Source organism: Protopterus annectens, chromosome 13.part0, assembly GCF_019279795.1.
Source record: "Protopterus annectens isolate FY-2018-M chromosome 13.part0, PAN1.0, whole genome shotgun sequence".
In the NCBI taxonomy this organism is placed as follows: Eukaryota; Metazoa; Chordata; order Ceratodontiformes; family Protopteridae; genus Protopterus; species Protopterus annectens.
Window position 1 is genome coordinate 112055338 of NC_056747.1, and position 15785 is coordinate 112071122.

Sequence of the window (15785 nt, forward strand, 5' to 3'; positions counted from 1 at the left end):
GTTTTCTAGTGCTTACATTGTTATACTTGGGTTTTATACAGCTACATTCACATTTCTGTTATGTGTAGTGCTTACATTGTTATACTCAGGTTTTATACAGCTACATTCACATTTCTGTTATGTGTAGTGCTTACATTGTTATACTTGGTTTTATACAGCTACATTCACATTTCTGTTATGTGCAGTGCTTACATTGTTATACTTGGGTTTTATACAGCTACATTCACATTTCTGTTATGTGTAGTGCTTACATTGTTATACTTGGGTTTTATACAGCTACATTCACATTTCTGTTATGTGTAGTGCTTACATTGTTATACTTAGGTTTTATACAGCTACATTCACATTTCTGTTATGTGTAGTGCTTACATTGTTATACTTGGGTTTATACAGCTACATTCACATTTCTGTTATGTGTAGTGCTTACATTGTTATACTTGGGTTTTATACAGCTACATTCACATTTCTGTTATGTGTAGTGCTTACATTGTTATACTTGGGTTTTATACAGCTACATTCACATTTCTGTTATGTGTAGTGCTTACATTGTTATACTAAGGTTTTATACAGCTACATTCACATTTCTGTTATGTGTAGTGCTTACATTGTTATACTCAGGTTTTATACAGCTACATTCACATTTCTGTTATGTGTAGTGCTTACATTGTTATACTCAGGTTTTATACAGCTACATTCACATTTCTGTTATGTGCTGTGCTTACATTGTTATATTTGTGTTTTATACAGCTACATTCACATTTCTGTTATGTGGAGTGCTTACATTGTTATACTCAGGTTTTTTGCAGCTACATTCACATTTCTGTTATGTGTTGTGCTTACATTGTTATACTTGGGTTTTATACAGCTACATTCACATTTCTGTTATGTGTAGTGCTTACATTGTTATGCTTGGGTTTTATACAGCTACATTCACATTTCTGTTATGTGCAGTGCTTACATTGTTATACTTGGGTTTTATACAGCTACATTCACATTTCTGTTATGTGTAGTGCTTATATTGTTACACTCTGTTTTTATACAGTGACATTCATATTTCTGTTATATGCAGTGCTTACATTGTTATAGTCAGTTTTTATACAGCTACATTCAAATTAATGTTATGTGTGGTGCTTACATTGTTATACTAAGGTTTTGTACACCTACATTCACATTTTTGTTATGTGTACTGCTTACATTGTTATACTAGGGTTTTATAAAGCTACATTCACATTTCTGTATGTGTAGTGCTTACATTGTTATACTCAGGTTTTATACAGCTACATTCACATTTCTGTTATGTGTAGTGCTTACATTGTTATACTCAGGTTTTATACAGCTACATTCACATTTCTGTTATGTGTAGTGCTTACATTGTTATACTTGGGTTTTATACAGCTACATTCACATTTCTGTTATGTGTAGTGCTTACATTGTTATACTTGGGTTTTATACAGCTACATTCACATTTCTGTTATGTGCAGTGCTTACATTGTTATACTTGGGTTTTATACAGCTACATTCACATTTCTGTTATGTGTAGTGCTTACATTGTTATACTTGGGTTTTATACAGCTACATTCACATTTCTGTTATGTGTAGTGCTTACATTGTTATACTTGGTTTTATACAGCTACATTCACATTTCTGTTATGTGTAGTGCTTACATTGTTATACTTGGGTTTTATACAGCTACATTCACATTTCTGTTATGTGTAGTGCTTACATTGTTATACTTGGGTTTTATACAGCTACATTCACATTTCTGTTATGTGTAGTGCTTACATTGTTATACTCAGGTTTTATACAGCTACATTCACATTTCTGTTATGTGCAGTGCTTACATTGTTATACTTGGGTTTTATACAGCTACATTCACATTTCTGTTATGTGTAGTGCTTACATTGTTATACTCAGGTTTTATACAGCTACATTCACATTTCTGTTATGTGCAGTGCTTACATTGTTATACTCAGTTTTTATACAGCTACATTCACATTTCTGTTATGTGTAGTGCTTACATTGTTATACTCAGGTTTTATACAGCTACATTCACATTTCTGTTATGTGTAGTGCTTACATTGTTATACTTGGGTTTTATACAGCTACATTCACATTTCTGTTATGTGTAGTGCTTACATTGTTATACTTGGGTTTTATACAGCTACGTTCACATTTCTGTTATGATTAGTGCTTAAATTGTTTTACTTAGGTTTTGTACAGCTACATTCACATTTCTGTTATGTGTACTGCTTACATTGTTATACTCAGTTTTATACAGCTACATTCACATTTCTGTTATGTGTAGTGCTTACATTGTTATTCTCAGGTTTTATACAGCTATGTTTACATTTCTGTTATGCGTAGTGCTTACATTGTTATACATGGGTATTATACAGCTACATTCACATTTCTGTTATGTGTAGTGTTAACATTGTTATGCTCAGGTTTTATACAGCTACATTCACATTTCTGTTATATGTAGTGCTTACATTGTTATACTCAGTTTTTATACAGCTACATTCACATTTCTGTTATATGTAGTGCTTACATTGTTATTCTTGGGTTTTATACAGCTACATTCACATTTCCTTTATGTGTATTGCTTACATTGTTATACTAAAGTTTTATACAGCTGCATTCACATTTCTGTTATGTGCAGTGCTTACATTGTTATACTTGGGTTTTATACAGCTACATTCACATTTCTGTTATGTGTAATGCTTATATTGTTATACTCAGATTTTATACAGCTACATTCACATTTCTGTTATGTGTAGTACAAAGGAAGAGGCTTGATCATCTGTACTTTATAGTTACATTTTCATAAATGTTCTAGCAGTTCAGCTATTCAGTTATAGCTGCATTCCAGTACTGGAACTCTTATTTGATGACTGCAAAAATTTTACATATTTTTTTTGTTCTAATGCGTCAGACTTGCTTGATCAATTCTGGTCTTGACAGCCTCTTGCCACTTCATTAACGACACTGCCTACTTTCATTTAGTACTTCTCTCACATAATTTACAAAAGTTGTTGTTCTTCTTTCGGCTTTTCCCGGTTAGGGCTCGCCACAGCGGAACTCTGGTCTGCTAATGATTGGCAGTCGATTTTTACAGTGCCGAAGTGCCAACCTTTAATGAAGGCATGCCCATTTATGCATGGCTTTCAATCGCCACTCGACCGCATGGAGGACATGCAGACTCCACACAGGAGGAACTCCAGCCAAGAACTGATCGGGAGAACCCCTTGCTGTAAAAACTGGAATTCAGAAAGAGTACCTCTAGTGGTAAGCCCTAGCAAAGGCAGAAAACTAATGGTGCTTTTTTATTCAGAAACAGGCCCAACATTGTGATTTTGCATGATTGGTAGAAGCACATCAGTGGGCTGTCTCCATGGCCACATAAATGATAATGAGTCATTCTGGGAAGTGGCCTGTGAAACTTAGCCATGTGCTAGCACACAGAAATGCCTGTGGTTCGAAATTTATTCACCTAGGGGATTAATTAACATGGTTAAATACCACATTTACCTATTACTTCTAATGGGAGAGACCAAGAGCCAGCTAAGTGTCTGAGCATTTAGCAAAGGTAGTGGTAGAATGTGTGAGAATGTGTATGTGTGTGGCAGTATGTATGTATCTGCAGAGGTATAAGTGGTCTTAAATGTGTGCATGTGTTTGGGTGTGTGTGCATGTGTGCGTGTGTGTGCGTGTGTGCGTGTGTGCGTGTGTGCGTGTGTGTGTGTGTGTGTGTGTGTGTGTGTGTGTGTGTGTGTGTGTGTGTTTGTGTGTGTGCATGTAAATGAGTGAGAGTGTCCATCAGTGTGACTGTGAATATTGTGAATGGGTGAGTGTGTCTATCAGTGTGCCTGTGTGTGTGTGTGTGTGCGTGTGTGTGTGCGTGTGTATGTGTGTGTGTGCGTGTGTGTGTGTGTGTGTGTGTGTGTGTGTGTGTGTGTGTGTGTGTGTGTGTGTGTGTGTGTGTGTGTGTGTGTGTGTGTGTGTGTGCGTGTGTGTGTGTGTGTGTGTGTGTGTGTGCGTGTGTGTGTGCGCGTGTGTGTGTGTGTGTGTGTGTGTGTGTGTGTTTGTGTGTGTGCATGAATGGGGGTGCCTGTGCCAATGTAATACATAGCCACCCAATGTAGTTAGCTCAGGAAAGTGGTAATTAGTACTAGTGATAGCACCATGCGATTCGGTAACATTCTTGCTAAGCATATCTTTGAATCTCAATTCTCACACTTGTATAAACTGCCCGTTGGCTGCAGCATTTTATGAGAGTGCAGGAAGTTTCCTGAATCTCAGCCAATGTCTCTGTACCTTGTCACATCTGTGAGACTCAAAACCTCTTAAGTGAAAAGCATAGCTTTGTTACTTGTTTGTTTCAACCTTTATTGTCATTATATTATCATAAAAATAAAGCAGATGATACATACAGCATTTGTTTAAAAAGGGAGAGCATCCTTTTTCTCGTGATAGCATTACTACTTGAAGCATGCTACTAAATCAAGACATAAAATGAAAGCACTGGCAATCAGTGATCTCAAATCTTTGCCTGATTCCTTCCTTCAGGTTCAAAGCAGTGCTACTGCTGAAAAAATTTGTGCTGTTTTCTAAAAGTATCATGTTAATGACCCTCTATGCTGATATATTGATTTCTTTTTTATGTTGGCTTGCATGCATGTGTATAAGCAACACATTATTTTAGTCACATAGGTGTGTTTATAGGGTCCGCCACATGAAAGCAAACCCATATGCAAATCCACAAGATCAAATCAAATTGATATGCATTTGAGTAAGTTTTCAAAATGATGTTTCAACTTAGAAGAAAATGTTACCATTAATATTAATGAAATGAACCTGAAACCAAAGTTCTTACCATTTTTTTGTTAACATTCTTTGTCCTGTTTTTTTAAATATTCAGCACTACAGTGCCAAATTTTGATTTTTTAAAATCATTTTAAGGTGCCATATTTTGATTCCACGTATGCTTGTAAACTACAAAGCAAAATCTGTGTCTTGTCCCTACGAATATTATTTCAAAAGAAAATGTATCACATATATCTGTACCAGCTGTATACCTATGGAAGCATTTTCTGTAAATAATTGTACAACTGACATTTCCAAGCATGATCTATTTCCAAGATGTCTGTTTGGATTCCAATATGTGTGGATGAAACTGAATATACCAAGGAACAGAATCTCTGAACTGCATTCACCATTAAAAAAAAAAAAATTTAAATTGTTTTTTTTTTTTGCACAGGGCAAGCCTCTCTGCACTCTCAATGTGAGGGACAAGCTGCCCACACCACCCAAACTTATATATACCAACTCCACAGTCACACCAACTGAACGGGGGGGGGGGATTCCACTAAAAGGGAATCACTACTGGCAGAACTCATCAACAGTGATTTCCTATGGAGAAAGCCTGATGATTGGCAGGTTGAACCTCAAGTAGCCGAAGCTCGAGAGGTCAGTCTTTGTCTACCTGTAGGTTACCGTTTTAATTACAGAGGTCAATCTTTGTCTACCTGTAGGTTACCGTTTTAATTACAGGTAGGGTTTCTATTCACACCCTGAAGGCTTTTATTAACTGCAGGGGTGTTTAGTTAGAAATTTAGCCTTTATCATCTGTTTTCTTTTTAAAATATTGTAATTTTCTTCCCCAAGCAGACCTCTCTGGACAAAGACAGAAATAACTGTGGGGGACACAGGGCCAGAATAGGGACAAATTTTAAAATTGCTCCTATATACTTAGAATGTTGATAGAATAACAGGCTTTGAATCAGCAAAAGATACAAATAATTGCTCTGTAGTTCTGATGTCCTTTGTTCTGTGTAAATAGAAATGCAGTTGCCAATGAACATCCAATAAATGTAACAAATATTTGCCCCATTTAAATAATTTGGAAAGAAAACTGGTAAAATGATGGACTGGTTAATATTAGACTGAAACTATTGGGGCAAAAAAGATGCATTAGTTTGTAATGTAACTATCTTTATGAAAAATTAGATAGAGGAATTTCACAGATAAGGCTTGAATTTTAGAAACTCATCTGGCTAAAGTAATGGCCACCAAATACAAGTTTTTCCGAGAAAGAAATTTAAGGTGACAGTCAAGTGCAGGTTCAAAAGGTGGATAAACCAGGCTTTGCAGTACCAGAGTTCGATCCCATGGAGGAGCAGGATCTTTAAATGGAGACCTTAACAGAAGTGTGCCTCGTAAAAAGGTTTTACAAAATTTATGATAGACAAGTGAGGAACCATTGAATCCAATATGGAAATTAGAAATTGCTGTCAACTGAACTTTAACTGTTGAAGAACTGGCTCCTTGATAAAAAAGTAGGGTTAAGAATTCACGAATGCTATGAATCAGAGCAGAAAGGGGTTGTACATGATTTTTAAGCACCCAGTATACAAATATTTTCCATATACTAGGATAACGTTTCCTTGTAGATGGTTTAAGGGAAGATAACAAAATCTGGCTGACAGCAGACGACAGCATAGGTTGTCTGGCTATTACTGGAAATGGAGAAACCAAGCTGTCAGTTTGAGATTGGGGAGGTCTGGATGTATCATACATGTTGAGTGAGACAGCAGGTCTGGAGTTGGATCCAGCGTCCAGGGTTGATGAATTACATGAGGCCACAGGAAGCAGAACCAAATCTTTCGAGGCCAAAAAGGTACAATGAGGAAGACTTTGCTCTTCAGCCTGGTAGTTGTCTGTAGGAACTTTGGAAACAACGGAATGGGGGGATAAGCATGGAGTAGACCGTTGGGCCAATTGTGGACAAGAGCATCCCTCGGGGATTCCTCCTGAGGGAGGATTAGTGCAAAGTAGCTGCTGCACTTGTTGTTCAGAGGAGATGCCAAAAGACTGCAGCAAGGCTGGCCCCATTGTTGGAAAATCAATTCTGCCAACTTCTTGTTATCTGCTCAGTTTGTCTGCTAACATATTGGAATTCCCCAGAATATAAGTTGCTATAAGAATGCAGTTGGAAGAGATCGCCCATTGCCAAATCCTGAGTGCCTCTTGACACAGGGGGTAAGATCTGGTTCCTCCTTGTTTGTTGATGTACCAAACCACTGGCATGTTGACATGTTGTGTGTTTGAATCACAATCATTCCTGAAGCGAGAGCATTCTGAAAGGGCTGCAATGTTAGAAGCACCGCTTTCAACTCTAGGACATTGATATGCAAATTGGCCTCCTCGGGGGACTGTGTAGCTTGGACTGTCTTTCTCAGGTAATGCCCCCACCACCACCATCTGGGAAGCATCTGTGGTCATAATGGTCTTGGGCTGAGAGCGGATGAATAAACAGTCTTGTAGAATCTCTTCTGAATGAATCCACTGCATTAGATTCCTCTTGCATATGTTGGTGATTTGTATCAGACCAGATAAAGGAAGATGAATTATTTACCATTGTGAGGCCAGCGTCCATTGGAGAATTCTCATATGAATGGCTAAGTGTAGTAATGTGATTGCTGCTGCCATTTCCCCCAAAGCCTGAAGGACCAAGTGGGTTGAGATTCTGGTACTGCAAACTTTCTTTTTCAATTGTGATCTTATTGTTTGAACTCTGGAGAGGGGAAGTGAGGCTATAGTTGATTTTGTATTGAGCAGTGCTCCTATGAACTCTAGCCTTTGACTTGGCTCTAGATGAGACTTTTCATAGTTTATGGTTATTCCTAGTTGAGCGCATGTCTGGATTGCTTTAATAATGAGTTAATGAGATGATTCCTGGTCAGGGCAGAGATGAACCAGTCATCTAAGTATGGAAATACCCAGAATCCCTGCAGGCTCAAGTGAGCTGCTACTACTGCCATGTATTTGGTAAACACTCCGGAGGCTGTGGTGAGACCAAAGGGCAGAATTCTGAACTAGTAGTGAGTAGCTCCCAGCCAGAAGCATAAAAATCTCCTGGATTGCCTGTTCATCTTTATATGATAGTACGCATCCTGAAAATCTATTGAGCACATCAATTGTCCTTTTCCCAAAATGGAAGAATGGACTGAACCATGACCATCTGGAACTTGGCCATTTGAACAGATTTGTTCAAGATGCTGAGATCCAGAACTGGTGTCCAGTCCCATTTTTCTTTGGCACTTAAAAGAACCTTGAGTAAGTTCTGGATTCTATCTGGCTTGGGGGAACCTTTTGGATGACTCTTTTTTTCTGGAAGCTTTTGAATTTGAATTGCTGCTTGTTTCCTCTGACTGGGTGGAACATTGGGGAATTTTCTTGACCTGGGATGATAAAGGGAAAATGGTATTATATAACCTCTAGAAATGATCCTCTGCACTCAAGTATCTGTTGTTATTTCTAGCTAGGTTCTCTGGTGCAGGGACAAATGACCCCTGATCGTCTCTAGAGGGGGATAATCTAGCCTCCATTTAGGACCACTAAAAAATGATTATTAAAGAATGAATCTCTGAACCCTTCTGTGTGCCACATCTGCCACAAGGGTGGCATGTACCATTTGAGTTCTTCCCTCTGCCTCTGGGGGAACTTCCTCCACATGTGTCCTAGAAAGATCTTTGGGATTTTTTGAACCACATTTTACCCCCACCTCGATGATTCCTTGAAAAGGATCTTTGAGGGGTGGAAAAACATATGCCCATGGCAGAAAGAGTCTTTCCATCCTTCTCACACATGGACAATTTATCTTTAACTATGGGGTCAAAAAGAGACATGCCATCAAAAGGAGCATTGACAAACAAAGACTTAAAGGGCTCCGCAAAATCACATAAGTGCATCCAGATGTTTCTCCTAATGGCAATGCCTGAACCCGCTGCCCTTGAGGTTCCTTCTATCACATTAGAAATGAGCTTTGTGGAGGAGTTGGATATTGATTGCCAGGTAGCCAACTGAGAGGTGATAGATGCTTTCACCTCTTCAGATATAGATCATGAGAGAATGCCTGATAGCTCCATAATCAGATCCCTCTGTAGCCTTGTGAAGTGTGTCAAGTAGTTAAGGGACCTTAAGACAAAGTTTGTTAAAACATAGATATGCTTCCTGAATCTGTCCATCTGAGCCACTCTGTTGGGGGGTGAACAGATAATATTTCTTCCATGAGTTCCTTCTTAGTGGTTGCCACCACGACCGTGGCATCAACAGGCACACCCTTGGACCAAAATGGTTCATCCCCTGGAGCTGTCCTGATTTTATCGAGCTCCCTGGGAGTTGGGTCAGTGGTGTCTGGATCATGCCATGCCTGCCAGGAGATCAAGTTAATGAGCTCGTTGGTGGGCGGGGTCAGCCAGGAGGTAGATGGGCCAGTACTGAATGCCTCCAGGAGTACAGATTCCTCTGATGAAGGGTTGCTGGACTTCCAGCCTCCTCTCTGTTTCGGGATTTCTAAGATGCCTCTGAATAAGACATCATCAGGAGGTGACTGTGGGGACCCTTTGTCCTCATCAAAATTTGTATCTTCGGTGACAGATTCAGGGGAAGCTAAATGCTTCATCTTGTATGTTTTCTTGAGCACCTCCTCTGTCGGGTACTCTGGAGTGGTGTCAGAAGAAGTGGGGATACTCTGATGGGAAGCCTGTGGTTTCAGTACAGGCTGTTCCTGTGAAGAGGATAGTTGAGAGTCCAGAAAAAGAGAGAGTACAGATATAGACAGAAAATCTGAGGGGGTAGGTGCCATCTGAGACAGGGGGGCAGACAGGGCTCTCTCCATGACCAGAAAGGCAGATTGCCCCAGTGAGGGACAGGAACCTGGATCCAAGATGGCAAGTCTCTCATCCACAGTCCCACCCTGCCCAGAGGATAGTCCTTCTGAGGCTGAAGTCGGAACCAGACTGACCATTGTTAAAGCTCCGAAGTGTAGAGATGGCTCTGAAATCCTCAGAGTTGAGTGAAGCACCTTGGTACTGACAGGGTAGAATCAGCTCCAACAGCTATCCAGATCCAACTGAACCAAAGGGTTCAGAGCAAGCCACATATCTGAGGACAAAAGGATTCTTGGATCTGAAACTGATGGGCCTGGATGACTCAGATACAAGGGTTCTGAGACCTTAAAAGGAGTCAGAGGAGGAACTGGCAATGGTGGAGTAGTAGAAATAATGATCTCCTGAACCAGTGGGTTAAGAGCCAGAAGGATAACTGACTGGCTTTGCGCCAAGAGAAACGTTCTTACTAACTTTTCTACATTGTCTTCCATAAGGCTTCTGAAAGAGTGAGTGGACATCCATGAAGGAGATCTTGGCCTCTCTAAGAAGGGGGAAAGAAGACTGGAGGGAAATGCATCAAAATGGTTAAGGTATTTACCTTACGGGCACAAGGTGCAGGGTTTGAGTCTGACATGGGGTAATTGGCTAGGCTTAAAATGGCCCACAAGGGCAGCTAGCTTAGTATGAACCCACTAAACTACCACATCGTCAGGTCTTTGCATCAGATCTGATGAGGTCTGATCCAAGGTGTCTTTAATTTTCAAGCTTTTTGGACCCAAAGTGACAATCGGATCTAAGGATTGTTTCTTCATATGTCTCAGACCGTGGATGAAGCTGAATCTGATGATTTTGGCCTTTTCAGTTTTGGATCTGAGGGAACAGATTTATCCAAAAGAGACCTTTTCAAGGGCTTCTCTGGAGACTTAGAAGAAACAGTTGAAGTGCTAAGTGGGAGATAATTTCCTTGGTTTTTCTTTTGAAGCTCCAGATAAAGTGTTGCTAAAGGATGATGGAAGTAATCCCTTCAGTATTAATTTGTTCCCGCGTTCATGACAAATTGAACAATTCTCTTGGAGATGAAGGGGTCCAAAACAGAATACGTAAAGGGTATGAGCATCAGAAAAAGGGATTTTTTTTACCACATTTACCACACTTTTTAAAGCCTGCTGGGCTTTTATCTTTTTCTGACATCTTAATAAGCAAACTCTAACAACTATAAGAATAAGCTATAAGAATAATAACAACCACAGTAACACTTCAAAAACAGTAATCTTAAGTTTAAACTTTAAAAGACTCTAACTTGTCAAATAAACAACCATGTCAGAAAGGCTATAGTGTTTTTAGTTATTTATTTATTTTTTTAAGGAAAAGGGGAAAGGAAAAAGGAAAGCTACCTACAAAGGTAGTTAAGAGCCAAGACGAGTGTAGACGAGGGAAAGGGAGAAAAATGAGTATCTGTAGTATTTTACAGAGTATGCTGGTACAAGAAAAGACCATTTGAAACAAGAAATACAAGAGTAAATATGAAGAAAAATACACATCTAAATTTAAAGCTAGAGAGTCTAACAACCACACCTTTACGCTGGAGGCAGCAAATGAGATCTGATGTAATTGGGGTTGGTGCATTCTGGGTAAGGGAGAAGCTTGAGAGCTCTAAGTTGCCACAAGCATTTGCAACAGCCTAGTCGGTTCTGATGATTTGGATCTGAACCCATCGGTTGGGGACAAAATGAAAATTGACAACATCAGATCTTACAATAACATGGGCTTTACAATAATAAACTAAATAAATAAAGAAAATGGAAGGTGTTTGTTTCTACAGTGTGTGCAGAGCAAATATAAAGAACGTGGATCAAACAATAATATAAAACCTGATCAATTTCAAGAGCTTTAAATAGAAAAAAAACACATACTGACTGCAGTCTGACTTACATTTTCAAGGTTGATTTTTAATATTTTAATCTCACAATTAAAAAAAAATCTCCATTTTTTTAAACTAGTTAATCACATTAGTTAACTTGTTAGTTAATAGCCTTTTTTTATTTGCCATTCCCATCTGAACAATTGAAAAAGAAACCCTGCTGCATATGGCAGCGCCAGATGTATGGGTAAAATGTATCTTCTGTACATTCTGTATGTACAGCCATCCCTGCTACGTACAATAGGGTTTGTGTTTACACTCTGACTTTTACTGATTGGGGGGTGCTGTTTAGGGTGTGTGTGTGTGTGCATATGTGCATGTGTGCGTGTGTGTGTGTGTGTGCGTGTGTATGTGTGTGTGTGTGTGTGTGTGTGTGTGTGTGTGTGTGTGTGTGTGTGTGTGTGTGTGTGTGTGTGTGTGTGTGTGTGTGTGTGTGTGTGTGTGTGTGTGTGTGTGTGTGTGTGTGTGTGTGTGTGTGTGTGTGTGTGTGTGTGTGTGTGTGTGTGTGTGTGTGTGTGTGTGTGTGTGTGTGTGTGTGTGTGTGTGTGTGTGTGTGTGTGTGTGTGTGTGTGTGTGCGCGTGCTGTCGTAGAGAAATCCAGTCAGTTCATTTTCAGTGTTTTACAGCGCAATTCATACTGAATCATTGATGAAGCTTTTTCTCTTTTCTCTTTTTCGCAGCGTTTATTGTTTTTTTACAGTAGCAACAGTAAATGATATTCATTTGTGCATGATTGCAAATACCATTTGGTGTACTGTTAGCATGTTGGTGTTACTCACTTGGAAAATGGTGTACCACATTATACTCTTGATTATTTGAAAAGCACAATTGTCTAATAGCTTTGTAATGAGGTCTAATGGTCAAATATAGGTAGCTGGAATATTCCACTTTATTTCATATGACTAGGGAAGTATATGGGCTGTAGTAATTCTACCACAGAGAGGCCTTTGAAAATAGATGATCATGAGGAAAAAATAAACAGCAGAATGGTCTTCACTGATTGAGAAGAGGGTAGTCTGTGATAGAGGTAATGAGAAACGGATCAACAAAATACACCATCTGGAGACATAATTCTATATTAAAATGCATTTATAAGAAGAACATTTCCATTTTTTTCATGATTGCAAATATGGTTGCCCCCCTGCCCCCATTATACATCTGTGATAACCCTAACCCTGCCCCTAACCCTAATCCTATGCATTATGTTACTTAAAACTATTTCCCTAACAGTACCAATACATGACAAAAAGGCACAAAACACACACATACACAACAGCAAGCATGCAAACCAGTAAAACTGTCCCCTTACCTAACCATTCCCTAACCAAAAATCCATGAACTCTTGCATATTCACAACCCTGTCTAGCTTTTTCAGTCAAACATTCATTTTCATAATCCAACTAACAAACACTATAAAAAATCATCTTTCAACATTTTGAGCATTCAGACAAATAAGCTTTTGATATTTTTAGCATTCACTGTCTCTCACAATCAAAAAAACCTTTTCAGCCAAATGTGCTTTCGCGATTTTTAAGTGTAACCTAACATACAGTTGTACATATATGAACCAGAACAAAAGATGTAACTACTCAGTGGCCAACTAGACACATGCATGACCATTAGCTCATCGCTTATTTTACCCAGAGTAAATACAGTTAAAGAAATACAGTCTTTGAGAAAAAAGAGAAAAAAGAAAATTAATCACGATAAAAATTACAACGATGATGTTGGTGGTAGTTATCCACCTACTAAAACAAATGTTTATAGAATTTCAATATTATATTTGCTGTATGGAATGAATTATTGCAACGTTAATACTCATCCTGAAGGTATAGGATTTGTGGATGTAGCTTTAACAGAATCCCTAGGACAATTGTATCTATCTGTAAGGTGAAATGTTATCAATTTGCAAAATATGGAAGACTGTCACTATGTTGCACATTTTATGGCATTCCAGATGATACAAACAGCTTTATTAAATGTCTTCTGTGTGGCACTTAAGGTAAACAGAGGTTTTTATTTTTGTTTTTTGCAATCAGAAGCTTTCCTCACTTCTCAGATTGTCAGTGGAATTCCTAATAAAGAGCTTATTTTTTGTCATTCATTGATTTGAATTATGTTAGTAAGAAATTAGCCCTATTCTCAAATGGCATACACTTTGTTTTCTGCAAGCTAACCTAGTGATGGCGATGGCTATAGTCCAGACATCTAAGTCATAGTAGTTTATTCTCTGTGGTTTGTGCATGAACTGCTATATTAAATAAATCATATTCACATCTTGATAGCAGTATGTTGCTTGTAAATATCTGTCTAAGTTTTAAGGATAAGAGATGAGATATTTTCAATTGGTTAAGGATCATAATAATTTGCTGTGGATTGATAAGATATAGGTAAGCATTACCTTGTTACATACAGTATTAATAGTAGTATAGTATAGAGCAGATTAAGTATAGATGCTCAAAAAACTGAGACAGTAGCAAAGAAAAAAGTTGCTCTGTAACATGCCTATGTGTACGTAGATCTCCCACAGACTAAAATATATTTTATTTTTTTTAATTTTCATCACATAATGCAGGTCTACAAGATACTCTGGCTATCTTCGACACATTAGATTAGTGGTTTTGCATATCATGCATTTTACGTAATCCTGCTCTGTTTATACATCAAGACAGCATACAGTGCCTAGTTAAAAACTAATTAAGGTTTCAATGCTGACAGCTAGGCTGTTTTCTCAGCAAATAAACCACTGCAGGGTGCTGAATGGAGCAGAAGGCATCCTGTGCTAGGTATTAAAAAATCAGGATTTCTTCCATGTGGGGGGTCTTTTCCTGCTTTTGGAACTTTCAAGAGGGTCTGCTCAGCTGTATCCACACACCTTGTCCCTATAACAAATGATCGAGTAAGACCCTCCTCTTTAAGAAAAGACATAAACTGGTCCTGTTCAAAACCTGCAGATGTGTTTGTTAGTATTTATTCTGCATTGATATGCATGGTAACAATTTTTTGGTGAAAAGTTTACCGTAAGTCTTTTGGTTGTTTAGTGCATCTGTATGCTGCCTTTTTAGAGAGCACCAATTCAGAAGCAGCTGTACAAATAGTGATTTTAGCAAATATCAGACTTACATTTAATTCTCAGACTTACATTTAATTATCAGACTTACATTTAATTCTTATTTACAAATATCGGTTATACTGAACTATTCTAGCATCAAAAAAGTGTAAAGCTGTTATGAACATGTGGTGCCAAAATAACAAAGCTTTGTAAAGTGCACTGGAACCTAACATTATTTTTCTCCAGCTTTGTGAGAAATCATTTCATAAATTCACCCCAGCTACTTCAAACATATCACCCAGTGATGGTACAATGATTAGCAAAATTACTGTGTTCAAAAAATGTTAAAATCTCCCTTAGTACAGCAATACAAGTGTAATTGTTTTAGAAGTACCGATTAAGTGATTTATTGTGTAATCCATACCTCAGGTCTAACTACATGATCCTAGCTGTTGACTACATATTTAAATCTCTTCATCCTCTTAGTATATTATTAATAATGCCCCTATGTGCACTTATTACGTGTGTATACACTTCTGATTGTTACTTGTTCTAATTACCTTTCCTTGCTGATTGTTTCAACAATATTTCTTCTAGTAGTTAACTAACGTATTCACTGCACTGTCTAGTTCAATGAATTGTTGCACATTTTGTGCAGTGTTGTCTGCCTTTGGGCACAGGGTGTGGCTAAAAATGGTTGTGCATCAGTCCAGATACCTGGTTAACAAACAATAAAAAAACAGTAGTAACTCATTCATTCATTTATTCATTCTATCCTTTTTTTCTTACCTCACTTTTATCTAGTTCAAGTTTTATATTGGCTCGATTAGGATAGTTAGAATTGCCTAACCAACTCTTATACAACCAAATTATAATTGCACATAAGATTCTTTATCAGCCTGATAATACTCCCATACTCAATAACCTTATTACCTCATACAATAACCTTAAGACCTGCTGCTCATCCAACAGACCACTAGTACAAATAGCTAAAACCTACAAAACAGCCGGTGACTCCTTGTTCTCTAACTCCGTTGGCGAAACCTGGAACTCGCTGCCTCCTGCAATACCTCAGTACATGCTGGCTATGCCCCCTGTACTTACCCTGACTAACGGTTTTCTTTATCTCGAGGTCAAATGA